We start from the raw sequence: 6085 nt of genomic DNA on the forward strand, positions 1-6085 counted from the left end.
TTACTCAAGTAGGGACAAGTGTTAGTTGGGGTCCCTTCTTATTTTATTTGGTCGGATTTCTATGATGCCCATCTCCAAAGATACAGGGCAATGTTCTTAGTATGAAGTCTACTGAAAATAACATAGGAAGATTTTAGAGTAATAAAAAAAGAATACTTTCTTTACACAATGCATGCCATATTTTTTGGAGTATAAGACGAACCGTAGTATGAGACGCATCTAGATTTTAGGGATAGAAAACAAGGAAAAAAGTATTCTGAACCAAACAGTGTATTATTTAATAAAATACCAGTGTAGCAGAATACGTTCTAAAACCATGTACATTTTTTTACAAACTTCAAACTTTCCAGCTTTAAGACTAGTGGACTTCAATCCCCAGAATTCCTCCTCCAGTCATGCTAGATGGGGTAATTAGAAGGCAAAAACAGCTCCATTTTTTGAGAAAAACACCCCCTTTTTTGCCTGGGATTTTTCCCCCACAAAAATTGGGGGGCCAAAGGGTCTGGGGAGCCCGCAGACAGCTCTTAGGTGCTGGGAGATGGCAAAAATGCTTCCATTTTTGTGAAAAATTGGGTGTTTTTCGCCCTTTTTTCCCCACAAAAATGGAAGCATTTTTTACTTCCCCCAGTCCCCAAGAGTGCTCTGCAGGCTCCCCAGATGCTTCTGTCCCCCCCCATTTTTTGCCTGTTTTCCACAAAAACAGGGGCGTTTTTGCCATTCTCCAGCACCCAAGAGCTGTCTGCAGGCTCCCCAGAACTTTTCCCACCCCATTTTTGCAAAAAAACCCAGGTAAAAATGGCCCATTTTTCACAAAAACAGACATTTTTGCCATTCCTCAGCACCCAAGAGCTCTCTGCAGGCGAGAGGTAGGGCTTCGGGACAGTAAAATGGTTGCATCCAGTGTATAAGATACACCAACGTTTCCACCCTCTTTTAGGGGAGGGGGGAAGCATGTTACACTCTGAAAAATAGAGTAGTTAATATATGGAATATGTTACCTTCATATGTAATAATGGGCACCAATCTAAACAGTTTAAAAAAGAGCCCAATGGATCCATAGTAAATCAGGATATGAAATTTATTGGCTATATATGAACTAAATACTAGCAGTTGGAAAACAAGTAATAGAAGATAGTAGTCAACTTTCAATCTATTCCATTGACATTTCAAATGCATCTCTTTGGCCCGTATGTGTCACAGAATGCTAGAGTAGAAGGGCCATTCCCAGCAAAGTTGTACTTTTAGATAAATGTAGGACTTCTTTGGGTAAATGTCTGACAAAATCCAGTAGATACTCATTGGGACAGAAGATGTCACTGGATCTAACTTAGTTTACTTGGCTCCAATAGCTGATGTTCATATTCACTAATGCCATGGAGCAGTTTTGATATACACTGCTCAAAAAAATAAAGGGAACACTTAAAAAACAGAATATAACTTCAAGTAAATCAAACTTCTGTGAAATCAAACTTTGCACTTAGGAGCAACACTGATTGACAGTCAATTTCATATAATAATAATAATAATTAATAATTCATTGGATTTGTATGCCGCCCCTCTCCGTAGACTCGGGGCGGCTAACAACAATGATAAAAACAGCATATGATGTTGTGCAAATGGAATAGTTGTGCAAATGAAATATTCAATGAAAATATTTCATTCATTCAGATCTAGGATGTGTTATTTGAGTGTTCCCTTTATTTTTTTTTTAGCAGTACATATACTCCTTCCCCTTTTAGCCACATTAACCTTACTATCTATTTTACATTTTGTGAGGCAAGAGTACAGCCATAAAGGAAAGGTACTGATTCTGTGACACTTATCTGGAAAATCCATGTAACTAAAGAAATTGAACATCTTATTATGAGTTTCAATTTTCATATCAAGTCAGGTCTATTTCTAGTAGAAAAGTTGTGTCTGCGGTGCATACTATTGTTTTAACTAATAATTTTATAAGAATTTAATTTATGCCATCTACATTGGCAGCTTATCAAGAGTAGCTTAATCATCCCTTTCTGTGTGTTATTAAGAAGTCATCTATTTTATCTTCAGCTTCCCTAGCTTTCTCCCAGTAATAAAAAAGTACAGACACAGAAAGTAGCTTGAACTAGAAATGGAATGTAGATTTGGCAGTAATTTAATATGCATTTTATGAATGCAAGCCATGTAGCGTAGCTTAATATTATTCATATGCTTTCTGAGATCAAAATAATTATGATTCATTTATGAGATGCTCAAATGCTATAGATAAGAATGAAAGAGGAATAGACTATGAGAGAGAGAGAGACAGCTTATACTTAGATTCTACCTGATAGGTTTCATTAAAAAACCATAGATGTTGAAAGTGGAGCATATTCTACCAGATAAGTCAGCACAGTTATTAAAAGAACAAAGTAACAGGTACAACTGAAATGTGCATAATAGAAAAAAATGAATAAAATTGAAGATTAGCAGTTAAAGAATTGGACAAGCAGTCCCATCTCTTCAGCTTCTTCAAACCTATCACAGACTTAAAAATAAACAGCAGTATTTTTGATTATAAAAATAATTACTAAGAGTCCAAACGCAATGAGTTTCAAAAGAGGTGAAAACCAGTACATTCTCAGGTTTTTTTAGCCTTCTTCAAACAACTAGGAGTTCATATCGCCTGTAGTACAATCATTTAATGAAATGCTGAATAGCAATCAGCGATGACATACCAATATTAAAAATGATTTTGTTGCCTCTCTGAGATCACTAAGAAATCACATATTTGCAATATTGTTGACAGCACTGACTTTGAGGTAGGATTGCAGCAGACACCAAACAGTTTAGCATCCCTTACATCAGGAATTCAGTAAGATCTTCCCTGCTTTCATCATAGTCAGCCATCTGTGAGTGTCCCAACAGATACAAGCAATGTGAAACATAGACAACCATCTTTGGGGAAAGGAAATTGAGAAGAAATATATAGAGACTACCAAGAGTATCACTGAAAGAAAAGCTTCAGCTAAAAGAAAGACTGCAGACCATGAAAGCATGATGGCTAGCGGAAGGAGGAAAAGGGGGAAGAGGAAAAAGAGGAGAAAAGTAAGAAAAAGTAGAAAATAACCATGACTCCAAGAGATCATCTAAAGTGAAGGAAACTTAAAATGGTGAGATGTGGAAGGGAAAGTGCTGTTGGAAAAGTTAGGTGTGGGAGATAGGTACAAAGAAGTTATTATTATTATTATTATTATTATTATTATTATTATTATTATTATAATAGTAATATAATTCTAATCTCCGGGGGGAGCTGGTTCCAGAGGGAAGGGGCTGCCACAGAGAAGGCTCTTCCCTGGGGTCCCGCTAGATGACACTGTTTAGTCAAACGGGACCCGGAGAAGGCCAACTCTGTGGGACCTAACCAGTCGCTGGAATTCGTGCGGCAGAAGACGGTCTCGGAGATATTCTGGTCTGATGCCATGAAGGGCTTTTATAAGTCATGATCAACACTTTGAATTGTGACTGGAAACTGATCAGCAGCCAATGCAGACTGTGGAGTGTTGGTGTAACATGGGCATACCTAGGGAAGCCCATGAGTGCTCTCGCAGCTGCATTTTGCACGATCTGAAGTCTTCAAAGGTAGCCCCATGTAGAGAGCATTACAGTAGTCGAATCTTGAGGTGATGAGGGCATGAGTGACTGTGAACAATGACTCCCAGTCCAAAAAGGGCCACAACTGGTGCACCAGGCGAATGTGGGCAAACGTCCCCCTCGCCACAGCTGAAAGATGGTTTTCTAATGTTAGCTGAGGATCGAGGAGGACGCCCAAGTTGCAAATCCTCTGAGGGGGTCAATAATTTCCGGACAGATAGGATTGTCCTTGAGAGGCAAAACCCACAGCCACTCCGTCTTATCGGGGTTGAGTTTGAGTCTGTTGATATCCATCCAGACCCCAACAGCCTCCAGGCAGCGGCACATCACCTCCACCGCTTCGCTGACTGGACAGTTGTCATCCTCAATCCAACAGATCAAATGCCTAAAGAGTTCCAAGCATAAATTGATTTTGTTTTCAGACTTTGAGGAAAATAGGGTTAAGCAGGTCCATAAAGAAGTTACAGAAAAGGGCAAAGATGAAGTTTTCTCTATTAGAAACTATTGGAATAGTTCATTCAAAGTAAGTGCATTGAATTAGTATCAGATATTTAACATTTAACTTTAGAGTGTCATTTTGTTAAAAATAATGATAATAAATTGCTGAATGTTAGAAATTTGCTACTGATATTTGATGGCATTATTTTGAGAGGTCCAAGTGCATGCAGCTCATGGAGTAAAGTGGTGATGATTTGGATGTAATTTATTATAGAGCTTTTTACTCCTGCGTGATATGTATTGCCTGCCTATTAGTACTGTGAATTAGGTTGCAACGTTTATGAAAATTAAACATTCTAATTGCTCTTCTGCTGCCTATCTATATACAATGGTACCTCTTCTTAAGAAAGCCTCTACTTAAGAACTTTTCTAGATAAGAAGCTGGTTTTCAATATTTTTTTGCCTCTTCTTAAGAACCATTTTCTACTTAAGAACCCGAGCCCAGAAAAATTTCCCAGGAAATTTGAGAGTGGCACGAAGGCCCGGCCAGTTTCCTGCCATTCCCCCTTTAATCCCGGCCATCTCTGACTTTTCTGGGCAGTGTATGGGAAGCAGCCTCACACCGGGTGTATGGGAGGTGCATGCTACTTCTTGCTGCCTCAGAGTCTCTATTTTTTTTTTAAGCCTTAAAGTTTTGGATTTTTTTTATTCCTGTCACCTCACCTTCTTCCTTCAGCAGCGACTGTTCTCCTCCTCTTCTGCCTCCTCCTCCCACCCAAATTCCAAGTTTTTATTTCTTTCCTAATGGGTTTGCATGGATTATTTGCTTTTACATTGATTCCTATGGGAAAAATTGCTTCTACTTACAAACTTTTCTACTTAAGAACCTGGTCACGGAACGAATTAAGTTCTTAAGTACAGGTACCACTGTATATAAAAGTGAAAACCAATCACACATTAAATCATGAAATCTCCAGACAGTAAAGCCTACAAACTTGACATTTATCACGTATGTTCATCTTGGATTTTAGATGCTCACTAAGAAAAGTTTTTTTCAAAATGACCATCAGAGCTTGACTATTTCTTATACCGGTATTATTATTAACAAGTTTTAATGCTAAGGAATATTTCCTATACAGTGGTACCTCAAGATACGAACCCCTCGTCTTACGAACAACTCGTGATACGAACCCGGGGTTCAGAAAAATTTTGCCTCTTCTTACGAACTTTTTTCGAGTTACGAACCGGCATTCGGAGACTGCTGGGAAGCAGCGCGGCTGTTTTAAAAGGTGACAGCCGGGCGGCGGGGCTTCCCAGAAGCCTCCCGAACGCCGGTTCGTAACTCGAACAAAGTTCGTAAGAAGAGGCAAAATTTTGCTGAACCCCTGGTTCGGTTCGGGAGGTTGCTGGGAAGCCCCCCAGGCCGGCTGCGACCTTTTAAAACACCCGCACAGCTTCGCAGCTGTCTCCCGAAGCCGAACGCGGAAGTTCGGCTTTAGCGTTCGGCTTCAGGAGACAGCTGCAAAGCGGCATGGGTGTTTTAAAAGGTCGCAGCCGGCCTGGGGGGCTTGCCAGCACCCCCCGAACCCCGAACCCAGGTTCGGGGGGTGCTGGCAAGCCCCCCAGGCCGGCTGCGACCTTTTAAAACACCCGCGCCGCTTCGCAGCTGTCTCCCGAAGCCGAACGCGGAAGTTCGGCTTTAGCGTTCGGCTTCAGGAGACAGCTGCGAAGCGGCATGGGTGTTTTAAAAGGTCGCAGCCAGCCTGGGGGGCTTGCCAGCACCCCCCCGAACCCCGAACCCAGGTTCAGGGGGTGCTGGGAAGCCCCCCAGGCCGGCTGTCACCTTTTAAAACAGCCGCGCGGCTTCCCAGCAGTTGCCGAAAGCCGTTTTTTTTGCGGGGGGTTTTTTGGTTGCACAGATTAATTGACTTTACATTGTTTCCTATGGGAAACAATGTTTTGTCTTACGAACCTTTCGTCTTACGAACCTCCTCCTTGCACCAATTAAGTTCGTATCATGAGGTATTACTGT

The sequence above is a fragment of the Erythrolamprus reginae genome, chromosome 4, assembly GCF_031021105.1.
Source record: "Erythrolamprus reginae isolate rEryReg1 chromosome 4, rEryReg1.hap1, whole genome shotgun sequence".
Lineage (NCBI taxonomy): Eukaryota > Metazoa > Chordata > Lepidosauria > Squamata > Dipsadidae > Erythrolamprus > Erythrolamprus reginae.